Below are 13,282 nucleotides of genomic sequence, written 5' to 3' on the forward strand. Positions count from 1 at the left end.
AACTAACTATACCTCTGAAGTCCACAGTAATGCTAACAAATGATCTGACAATACTTTATAATGATGTAACCATACCTTAGTGTTCCAGGGTAATGGTAAGAAGGAATCTGACATTACTGTAATATGATGTACCTACACCTATTTTTTTTTTTCATAATAATGGTAAGAAAGGATCTGACACTATTGTAATTTGATGTAAATGCACTTGTGTTCCATGGTAATGGTAACAAAAGATCTGAGACTACTGTATTATGATTCAGCCGCATCTGTCTGTTCCATGGTAATGGTAACAAAGGATCTGAGACTACACTATTATGATGTAATTGCACTTATGTGTTGCATGTTAAAGGTAGGAATGGGTATTACACTAGGTGATATGATGCAACTGCACCTGTGTGTTCTATGGCTATGGTAACAAAGGATCTGACATTGCTGAATTTTGATGTAACTGAACCAATATGTTCCATGGTACTGGTAAAAAAGGATCTGATGCTACTGTATTATGATGTAACTGCACCTGTGTATTCTGTGCCAATGATAACAATGGATGTGTCAGTACTGTATTATGATATAAATACACCTGTGTGCTCAATGTTAATTATAACAAAGGATGTAAAACTACTCTGTTATATGTTGCTTTACCTGTGTGTTCCATGGCAATCTCAAGTCAAGTCAAAGTAAACTGTATTGTCATTTAGAACTAAGCATGTGTAGCCTAAATGAATTTATGCATCAGCTCAATTAAAGGAAAGTGAAACAAAACATAAAAGTAGAGGAATAAACATAATTAACAAATAGAATATTACTCCCAATACACGCAAGAAAGAGCAGAGACATTTACTAACACTTGTATACGAAATAAATACCCTCCCCTCAGTTAAATTGACTACTCTATTTAAAGTAATACAAACCACACTATGGATTGAAATGTCTGAGTTATTTGTCTAATATTGCACTTGAGTGAGTTAAATAATACTATGGATACAATAAATAAATATTGCACTTACTTGGAATATATGCAAGTATATATTGCACAAATAATTAAAAATTGACTTATTAGGTGTCCAGACCCCTAGGACTAGTGCTCGAGTTCAGAAGTCGAATCACTATAGGGTAGAAACTGTTCCTGAATCTTGTAATCCTGCAGCGGATGCTGCAGTATCTCCTGCCTGATGCAAGATGCTTAAACAGTCCATGTACAGGATGCATGCTATCCTGTATTATTTTGGTGGCCTTTCAGATGCTTCTTGCAGAATAAAGATGTTGTATTGATGGAAAACTGGAACCTGTTACCTTCTCTGCAACCCTCACCACTCTTTGTAGCTCCTTCCTTTCTGTAACTGTGCAGCTTCCAAACCACACTCTGAAGTTGCAGATGAGGATGCTCTCCATTGCACTTCTATAGAAAGTGAAGAGGTTATGAGGAGGAAGCTTAGCTTTTTTCAGCCTTCTTAAAAAGTGGAAGCACTGGTGCGCTTTCTTGACCAATTGACTTGTGCTTCCCAATCATGAGAGACCCTCTGATATGTGTACATCCAGGAATTTCATACTCTTAACCCTCTCCACACTCTCACCATTGATCCTGAACACTGCGTGGTTTATTTTCCTTTTCCTGAAGTCGATGATAATCTCTTTAGTCTTGCTGATATTCAGGTCAAGGTAGTTTCCCTTGTACCAACTGATCAGAGATGCCACCTTCTCTCCGTACGTCCTTTCATTCTCCTTTGTGATGAGCCCCATGACTGTTGTGTCATCAGCAAATTTGATAGTATCATTGGACTTGTGCTTAGCATAGCAGTTGTGTGTCAGGATGGGGAATAACAGTGGGCTTAGAACACATCCCTGTGGAACCCCGGTGTTAATTATGATGCACTTTGATGTGTTCTTATCAGAACATAACCCTCTGTGGTCTCTCAATCAGGAGGATTGTTACAATGGTAGCAAAAGATGTGACACTACTGTATTATTATGTAATTGCAACTGTGTGTTCCACTGTATTGGTAACAAAGGTTCTGACACTTCTGTATTATGATATAATGGCACCTATAGGTTCCATTGTTAATGGTAACAAAGGATCTGACACTACAACATTATGATGTAACTGCATATGTGTGTTGCACTGTAGTAGTAACAATGCATCTGAAACTACTGTACTATGATATAACTGCAAGCATGTTTTTCATGGCAATGGTAGCTAATGATCTGGCACTACTATATTATGATGTAACTGCACCTACGTGTTCTATGGTAATATTAACAATCTATCAGTACTGTATTATGATGTAACTTAAATGTGTGCTCCATGGAAATGGTAACAGTGCATGTGACACAAGTTTAATATGAAGTAACTGCATCTGAGTTTCCAATGGTAATGATAACAAAAGATATGCCACTACTGTCTTACAATATAAATGCACCTGTGTGCTCCATGGTAATGAAGGGGATCTGACTCTACTGTACATTGTAATTGCACCAGTGTGATCCATGGTAATGGTCAAAATGGATCTGGCAATAATGTATTATGATGTAACTGCACCTGCGTGTTCAATGTTAATGGCAACATAAGAGCTGACACCACTGTATTATGATGTAACTGTAACTGAGTTTTCCATGGTAATAGTAAGAAATGTTTAATCTCTACTGTAATATAACATAACTACACCTATTTGTTCCATGGCAATGGTAATTAAAGTATCTCACACTACTGTATTTGGCGGCAACTGCACATGAGTTTTCCATGGTAATGGTACAGAAGATATCACACTACTGTTTTACCATGCATCTATACCTGTGTGGTCCATGATAATGGTAAAAATTGATCTGACACTACTATATTATGATGTAACTGCATATCTGTGTTTCATGGAAATGGTAACAACAGATCTGAGACTACAGCAAGATGGTGTAACTGCACCTGTGGGTTCCATGGGATTGATAAAAAATGATCTGAGACTACTGTATTATGATGTAAATGCACCTGTGTGTTCCATGTTAATGGGAACAAAGGGTCTGAGCCTACTCTATTATGATGTAAATGCATCTGTGTGTTCCATGTTAATGGGAACAAAGGGTCTGAGCCTACTCTATTATGATGTAACTGCACCTTTGTTTTCCATGGTAATGGAAACAAATCATCTGCCATTACTGTATGTTGTTGAAATTGCCCCTGTATGATCAATAATATTGGTAAAACAGGATCTGGCAATATTGTATAATAGTTGTAGCTGCACATGTGTAATGCATGGCACTGGTAACAAAGAATTTCACACTCCTGTATTATCATGCATCTACTCCTGTGTGGTCCATGGTAATGGTAACAAAGAATGTGACACTACTGTATTATGCTGTAACTGCACCTGAGTGTTCCATAGTAATGTTAACAAATAATCTAACAGTTCTGTAGTATGGTGTAACTATACCTATTTGATTCATGGTAATGAAACTACTTCATTTGGATGAAACTGCACATGTGTGATTTGGCAATGAAGATGTGAATTCAGTAGTAGGAGTTTTGAGTGAATTTACTTATACTAACAAGATACAAAAAGTGGGCTCGTCTAGATAGAACTTATATTTTAAAGGAACATGTGCATTTAATTGAAAGTTTTGATATGCATCCAATAACTATTTCCAATCATGCACAAGTCCTAACTAAAATAAAAAAATGCAGTATAATGAAATAAAAATGAGACACTTATGCTTTCCCACCTATTTGTTGAAAAGAAGAATTTAAGGAATGGGTAGTGGAAATTATTCAGGAGTTACTATAGAAGATATACATTTCTTATGAAAATATAGCTAGAGATTGGGATAAAATTAAAGTGGAGTTTCAAAATAGGATAAAAATAAAAGAAAGAGAGATATTGCTAAGAAGTAATAAGAATTATTTAGTGGTACTGACAAAGGTTAAATATCACAGAATAGGGGGAATCTCACAGAAAAAGAAGAGGAGCAATTTGCTAGACAGAAAATAAGGGATTACCTTGATAACATGCATGAGTGTAGAAAGACTGCTTTTAAGCAACTGTTTTTGATAACTTCAGAGCAGAAAATCTTTTAGTACAATGGCTCAGGCAACAGAAAGTAGAAAGGATTTTTGCCAAGCAACAAGGAAGATAACAAGAGATCCTATAGATTTACTAGAAATATTTTGGAAATTTTATGAAAATCTGTATAAAGCAGACAAAATGGAAATCAAGAAAAGGTTCAAAAGTAAATGTTTATGGAAGAATTAAATATGCCACGGTTAGAGGTAGATAAGACTCAATTACTAACATTTAGGATAAGTAAAGATGAAATAAAAATGGTGATGTATAACCAATCTACAGGAAATTCCCCAGGAATAGATTGTTTTTATGTGGAAGTTTGGAAGCTAGGAGGGAAAAACTGATAATCTAGAAGGTTTTGTTTAACAGAATTTAAGAGGAGGAAAAGCACCAGCAGGGTAAAGACCAATCAGATCCAGCTTCATGCAGGCCCATTCAATCCTAAACCATGATTATATTAATATGGCTAAAAGAATGGCAAAGGTGATGCCAAAATTGATAGATATGAATCAATGTGGTTTTGTGGCGGCATGGCAAACATACCAGAACAATGATGATCCAGAGAGAAGCAGAATATAAGAAAATACACTGTTGTTGGTGTGTCTTGATGCAGAAAAATCATTTGACAGAATAAGCTAGGAGTTTATGGGCAGGGCAATGAAAACATTTGCATTTTCTGATAAAATTCTAAAGGTTGATTAGAAGGATATATGAGACATCTGCGGTGAAAATTAAATGGGTAGGTTCTTCTCTGATAATTCCTGTTTGAGGACAGGAACCGGGCAGGGGTGTCCTCTTTCTCCTTTGTATTTGCATCACATTTTGAACCACTGGCAAAGAAAATTATGGTATTTCTGAAAAGCTGTCTCTATTTGCAGATGATACTATTTTATACCTGATAAAAACCAGAAAAGGACATTTCACTGTTGTGGAACATTTTATGAGTTTAATGTCTTTTCAGGATACAAAATTAATGAAGCTAAAACAAAGGCGATAGCTGTAAACTATGTACCCACACATTTATAGGTTCATCAATATCCATATTTATGGAACATGATCAAATGAAGTACTTAGGAGTATGGATTAAAAAGGATTCTGGTGTAGCAGTTAGGGATATGTGGGAAGGAACTAAATAAAAGATAATACAAACACTGTGAAATGAGAAGTTCTGTTTTATTAATATGGATAGCAAGATACAAGCAGTCAAAATGTTTTTAGTCCCTTTAGTTTTATACACAGGTCAGGCATATTTTTATCAACCAGCGAAGAAGTTGTGCATAGCAATTAATAAAGAGCTAAAGGACTTTATCTGTGAGGGGAAGATTGCAAGAGTCAAGTGGAATAAGCTGATTTTTTCAATATAACAAGGTGGTTTGGGATTGCCTGATTTGAAGGGGTATTTCAGAGCTACACAGTTAAGGCTCCTATACATAGCACAAGCAGACAGTTATAATTTAAAGTGGAAAGGAATGATAATGAAACAGTGGGGAAGATCAAGAAACAAGGAGAGAATGGAATTTTGGATGCAGATCCTTAAGGAGAATAACAATAACCATACAGCATATAAGATCCAAATGGAGAGATGATAAGTCAGCAAACTATGAAAATTAGTATTGCTGAAATTCAATTCCTCCTCAAGTCTCGGTGAGTACCATCATAAGGTGGACCCTGTTTTTCACAAAATATTACCAAGGTGACACTGATATATAGACTGCATTTATATAGTATATATCATGGACAGAAGTAGGTTAAAAATTAAAAAAACGATAACTGGGTGCACGAGACCAAGGATAAAAAAGTGCCCAATCCTGGTAGGTGCACTGGTGCCAGGACTGGAAAAAATGACAGTGTTGAATCCTCAAAATACAGAAACATTCCTGCAATGGAGCCAGGTCAGGCCAAGGGGGAGGATGCCCCCCTCCCCCCATTGTAGAAGGAAGTAGCAGTTCACAAAAACTGATAGGCCAATGAAGAGCCATAAAGACGACAGAGTGGACTATTGTGGATAAGGAAGAAAGCATGTATTGTTACTCTTGTGAAAAAGCCCAGAATTTCCAGACACAAGATATACAAAAAGATTAAGAAAGAAATTAGAGGAAAGAAAAATATTTCCACAAGAAAAACTGTCAGCAGCTTCAAATAAAACTTTGTGTTCATTAATGCAACAGATGTGTGAAAAAACAGTATATAGACTAAGAAACTTTGATCTGTTTGGAAAAAGAAGCATCTGAGGAAGTGTAAAAATACAAGCAACAAAACCTAGAGATTTTTGAAAAGTAGAAAAAAGAAATATGGATGTGGGAAAGAGAGAGTTATTTGATATGGTACAAAATTAATCAATATGAAGAAGGCAGCCCCAAAGATATTTGAAGAGAAATACAGGCAAAAGCATCCATATATGAAAAATTTTACAATAAAAAATATCACAAAGAGGGAATGTAGAAAAGAAGATTAGTAAAGTAGAAATTAAAAAACAACAGAAGCTGAGTTATGGAGTGCCTGCGAAGTGAAGGATTTGGTGTAGAAGGTCTAATACAGGCTACCTTACAGCATGATGGAACGAGTCCCCAAAGTAAGGAGAAACAGGAAGATCAGTAGACATCTGAAGAAGAAATATGGACATGGGAAAGAAAAAGAGATTTAATATGGTGTAATATTTATGCAAAGGAGAAAGCAAATGTAATCAATACAAAAAGAGCAGCACTAAAGATATCTGAAGAGAAATACAGGTAAGGAATCTGGACATGGAAATTTTACAATACAAAACATAAGAAGACAAAGAGGAAAAGTAGAAAAGAAGATTATGGAGTACCTGCAAAGTGAAGGATTCAGTGTAGAAAATCTAATTCAGAAAGCACTACAAATGGATAGAGCAGTGGACATCCACATTAAGAGGGAACCAGTGGAACAGAAAGCAATTGGTCAGGTGCCATATGAAGATCTTTTGGAATTTTCCACAGGAAACCAGTATAAACATTTACTTGAAGCTGGGCAGCAAGGGAAGGAAGAGGAAACACGCAGTCAGTGTTGAGGAGTGATAGACCAATGAGTTTCCATATGACAGAACAACGGATGGCACAGGATGAAATTGAAGAGAATGTGCCACAGGAAGATGGTATAGAACGTTCTATAGAATGCCCACAAGAAATGGAAAACAAAAAATGTGCCCTCAGTTTAGAATAAAATGTGTTAAGAGAAGAGTTGATTGATTTAATACAGATACATAGACATATTAAGATCAATGAAAGAAATGGACTGCAGAAGGTCAAAAAAACGCAAAAAGTCAGACGTTTGATAAAACAAATGAATACAGTAATTAGAAATGTTCATAGAGATCCATGTGATATAAAAGAAGTAAACAGGCTATATTCCTGTGCAGTTAAACTAATAAATGATAAAGTTCTACCACAAGAACACAGAGTAATGAGGGAAAGGAAGGGGAGAAATTGAATACCATCATGGAAGTGTCGAACAGAGAAAACTATAAAGCAACTAAGACAAGAAGTGTCACTGTTAGAAGAGTATAGAAGAGGGAACAGATCAACATAAATACTTAGAAAGATAGACTTGATAAAAGCAATGCGCAGTATTAAAACAGATCAGGATCTAAAAATCTCAGCACAGGTGAAAAAACTTAGAAGATACGCAGATAAATATAAAGGAAGAGTACAAAATAAGCAATTTATTGATGACCCGAAAAGGTTTTATACAGAATTGGGAAACAAGGCAAAAGGAATTGAAAGACTACCAAAAACAGAAGAAACAGATACATTTTGCAGAAGTATGTATGAAGATCCTGTGGAACATAACAAAGATGCTAAATGGAGAGAAGAAGTAAAAGAAAGAATAAGAAGTTTAAAGGTACAGGATATGAAATGGGATGAAGTATCAGCCAGAGAGATTGAAACAAAGTTAAGAAAAGCCTCTAACTGGAAAACACCAGGCCCAGATGCAGTACATAGCTTCTAGTTAAAAGTACTAACATATTTGCACAAAGATTTAGCCATGAATAAGAACTATTTATATGCACACCCCAAACAGACAGCAAACTGTCTTACAGCAAGAAAAACAATGCTCCTACTTAAGAATGAACCTGCAAGCTATCCTAAAAATTATAGACCAATAACTTGCCTTCCAGTGATGTATAAACTATACACTGGAATTGATACTGACAAGAGTTTATAGTCATTTATAAGAAAACTCAATTATGGCAATAGAACAAAAGGACAAAAAAAGAAAGTCTTGTGGAACAAAGGATCATTCATTGTTAAATAAAGTCATAGTGGACAACTGTTAAAAGGGGAATAATCTAAGTATGGCGAGGATTGACTATAAAAAAATCATTTATTATCCCACATTCATAGATAAAAGCGTACTTAAAAATGTGTAAGATGCACCCAACACTGATCGACTACATTACAGTGACCATGAAACAGTAGCAGACCACTTTGCAATTAAGCCATGATAAAGGACCAATTATTATCCCAGGAATAACAATTCAAAGGGGGATATTTCAAAGTGACTCTCTGTGTCCGCTATTATACTGTCTTGCCCTTAACCCATTAAGCTGTCTACTTGACATCTTAGGCCATGGCTATAATTTGTCTCCTAGAAAACAGTAGTGTAAAGACTTATCATCTTCTGTTTGTCAATGATTTAAAACTCTATAGCTCATCAGATGAGGAACTGCAAGCACAACTGCAAGTTGTCAAAACTTTTTCAGATGATATAAGAATGTTATTTGGTTTTGATAAATGTGCAAAAACAACCTTTAAAGCAGGAAAACTGCAGCACCAAGAAAACATCAGTTTGGGACAAGAATGTGATATAAAAAACTTGAGCAAGAGGGAGTGTATAAATATTTGGGAACTAATGAAGGAGCAACAATAAAACATGAACAAATGTGAATAAAACTTAGTAAGGAGTACTTTAAAAGACTTAAATTAATCCTGAAAACAACATTGACATCTAGGAATAAAATCCAAGCTATAAACCAAATTGCTCTTCCTGTCCTAACTTAGAGTTTTGGAGTGAGTGAGTGACTGGCCCCAAATCATGGTGGATAGATTAGACAGGAAGCAACAAGGATGCATCATGCTCACCAAATGATTTATAAAAGTCAGTGCATACTAAGATAATATATTCCCTGTTTCGAAGGGTGACTGCACACATATCTGCTGACTCACAAGACCTAAACATAGTGGAAGTTTTGAAACATTTGGAGAATAAATCTTAGATGACTTCCTTGCTTAGTCTAGCAGAAGCATATTGACATCAAGCAGAAATGGAAATCAAACCAGAAGTAGATAAAAATCAGGCAGCAACTGACTGTACCAAAAAACAAGATAAAGAATATAAAGTGGAGGACCAGATGAGGACAAGAAATGTGGAAAATGTATAAATATAGTTGCAAGTATAGAAAATGTCTGGAAGAACCTCATGTTGATCAGGAATGAATGCAGGGATGGTTAAGAAGAGGCAAATTCAAACCAAGAGATGAAATATTAATATTGGTGACACAAGACAGTGGGCTGCATACATGCTGGTTTACAAAGTCCATTGAACATGTGGGAGAAACAGACAAATGTAGGTTTTGTAAAACCAAATTGGAAACAGTCGCACACCTTGTTTCTGGTTGTGACATACTAATGGCAGAAGGATTGCATACTGAAAGGCATAATAATGTGTCAAGACTGTTGCATTAGGGATTGTGCAAACATTATGTACAGAGAGACACAACGTTATAAAATATCAGGATTTGCAGGCAGAAATGAGAGCAATGTGGAAGAAAGATATCCAGACAGTTCCCATAGTAGTAGGAGCAACGGGTTTTATAAAAAAGAATCTTCAATTGTATTTAGATATGTTGCCAGTACTTGTAATTCCATACAAATTGCAGAAGGAGTAATTACTGGGCACATTACGGGTCCTGCAAAGAGCACTTCAGGCTGACATCAAAGATTGAAACAATACTAATTTCATGAACTTTAATCATACTTTGACTTAGGAATGGGGTCCATTCCCATCATTGTATTAGAAACCCCCCAAAACTGGAGAAATTAAGCATATTATATTCATAAAGTAGAAGAAAGTATTCCATGAATGAAACCAACACTGGAATGCAGAAAAGAGATTCTGTCAATAGGGATGTCTGCAATTAGGAATACAGACAATAGGCAGAGGAGGCCGGAATTTATTGGAGAAAACTGACAAAAGAACCAATGTATGGGAGCAAATAACTAGAGAGAGAAAGAGAGAGAGGGGTAATAGAATGGGAATACGCCAATAATTTATTTGGACTTCAGGAAGAGATTGCCTTCCCTATCAAGGATTGATATCAGAATATAGGTGAAGAGAAATAAATAGGGGGATACTAAGCAAAAGTCCAACACTGGTAGAGTTTTTAGTAGAATCCAGAAGAGAAGCTGCTTTTTTAAAAATGAATAATTAGTAGAGCATATAAAATATTGCATGATACCTATAAGACTCAATCAGATGAGTTTAGAAAGGATTGGAAAGAGAGACTGGATAATCAATTCCCAAAGAAACAGTGGGGGGTATATGTATGTCTGCCAAATATGCAACAAAGTCTAGAAGATTTGGGATCTTTGCTTGGAAGTCTTTACACAGGTATATTTTACCCCAAACAGACTTCAAAGAATTTTTCCTTGGCTAGATAGCAAATGCTGAAGGTGTGATGGGAAAGAAAGATGTAATTAGGATCATATTTTCTGGAAGTGTACTGAGTTGGTAGACTTTAAAAATTCCCTACAGACTACTCTATCAGGAATACTGGGTGCTTAACTGGTATAACTAAGGAAATTATTTGTTGAGCCAGGCTACAGAATTGGAATTGCCTAGACATAGTGAGGCCTTGCTGAGTCTAATTATGGTTGCTGCCAAGAAAGGAATTACTATAAAATGGAAATCAAAGTCTAAACCAACTGTACTAGAAGTAGTGAATATAGTAACAGAGATAAAACAACTGGAAATTGGATCTTTAGAAAGAGTAGGAGCAAATTGAAGATAAAAAATGGGAATTGTGGGAACAATACATGCAGAGGAGGAATCAGATTTAAAATAAGGCATGATATGAATGAGCTATGTAATGTTTGACTGACAGTGATTGGATAGATTATAAGTTATGCATAATGTTTCAACTAACATTTTGTCAATATGGTTTATTTTCATTTATGTAAATGTATGATTACCTATGTCATAAGTGACAATTTAATATAGATGTTTCTTGTTTACACAAAAATAAATAAATAAATAAGCTGGGGTCATTACTCAAACAAAAAATGCATGTGTGTTCCATATTAATGGTAAACATGCTCTGACACTATAATATTCTGATGTAACTGAGTCTGTTTTCCATGGTAATGGCAACAAAGGATGTGAGACTGCTGTATTATGATGTAAAATGCATCCATGTGTTCCATGGTAATGGCAACAAAGAATCTAACACTACTGTAATATGATGTAACTATACTTATTTGTTTCATACTAATGGAAAAAATATCTGACATTACTGTATTTGGATAAAACTGCACTCAAATATTCCGTATTAATGATAACAAATGCTCTGACTTTATTGCATTCTGATGTAATGGCATCCATGTGTTCCATGGTAATGACAACAAAGGATGTGAGACTGCTGTATTATGATGTAAATGCACCTGTATTTTCCATGGTAATGGTAACAATGGATCTGAGACTATCCATTATGATGCAACTGCACTTTTCTGTTCAGTGCTAATGGTAACACAGGATCTGACAATACTGTGAAGTGATGCAACTACACCTCCTTATTCCATTGTAAAGGTAATCAAAGTATCTGACACTACTGTATTTGGAGGTAACCAAACCTTTGTTTTCCATGGTAACAGTACAGAGGATCTCACACTGCTGTATCATCATGCATCTACATCTGTGTGGTCCATGGTTACTGTAACAAAGGATTTGACACTACTTAATGTCACCATACCTGTGTGTTCCATGGTAATGGTAACAAGGAATCTGACAGTACTGTAACATGATGTAACTATACCTATTTCTTTCATGCTAATGGTAAAAAAAGTTTGGGCACTACTGTTTCTGGATGAAACTGCATGTGTGTGTTACATATTAATGGTAATAAATGCTCTGACACTATAGTATTGCGATGTAAATGCATCTGTTTTCCATGATAATGGTAACAAAGGATATGGGGACTACTGTATCATGATGTAACTGCACCTGTGTGTTCCATGGTAATGGTAGCAAAGCACCTGAGATTGCTGTATTATGATGTAAATGCATCTATGTGTTCCATGGTAATGGTAACAAAGAATCTGACACTACTGTAATATGATGTAACTACAATTATTTCTTTCCTACCAATGGAAAAAAGATGTGACACTACCATATTTGGATAAAACTGCATGCAAATATTTTATATTAATGGTAAAAAATGCTCTGACTTTATTCCATTCTGATGTAACTGCATCTATCTGCTCCATAGTGATGGTAACTAAGGAACTGAGACTACTGTATTATGATGTAGTGGCATCTATGAGTCCCATGTTAATGGCAACAAAGGACCTGAGACTGTTATATTATGATGTAAATGCACCTGTGTGTTCCATAGTAATGATAACAATGGATCTGAGACTATCTATTATGATGTAACTGGACTTTTCTGTTCAATACTAATCGTAAGACAGGATCTGACACTACTGTGAAGTGTTGCAACTACACTTCTTTGATCCATGGTAAAGGTAATCAAAGTATCTGATACTACTCAGACCCACAGGGTTAGAGTTGCTGGCGCTATGTCAGACTCCAAGCCGGTCACAAGTGGTGTCCCACAGGGCTCAGTCCTTGGCCCCCTATTCTTTGGCATCTACTTCTCAAAAGTACAGGCCAACATGGTGACAAAGTTTGCAGACGACTGCAAACTGGGGGACACGGATATCCTTCAGAAGGGACTCACGGAAACAGATAGCTGGTGCCAGAGCCATGGCCTGCAGTTAAACGCCAAAAAATGTATAGTCATACAAGCTACCATATAGGTGGCAATCCACTAAGCACAGAAGAGGTTATCAGGGACCTGGGGACCCAGGTTGACAGTGGCCTTTGACACTCTTGCTAAAGTGGTTAGAAAGACCTTCTACATTGCCCACCTGATCATGAAGGGATTCACATCCAGATCTAGTGAGGTCATTGTTCCCCTGTACTCTTCACTTATCAGACCA

Source organism: Protopterus annectens, chromosome 5.part0 (genome assembly GCF_019279795.1).
Source record: "Protopterus annectens isolate FY-2018-M chromosome 5.part0, PAN1.0, whole genome shotgun sequence".
Lineage (NCBI taxonomy): Eukaryota > Metazoa > Chordata > Ceratodontiformes > Protopteridae > Protopterus > Protopterus annectens.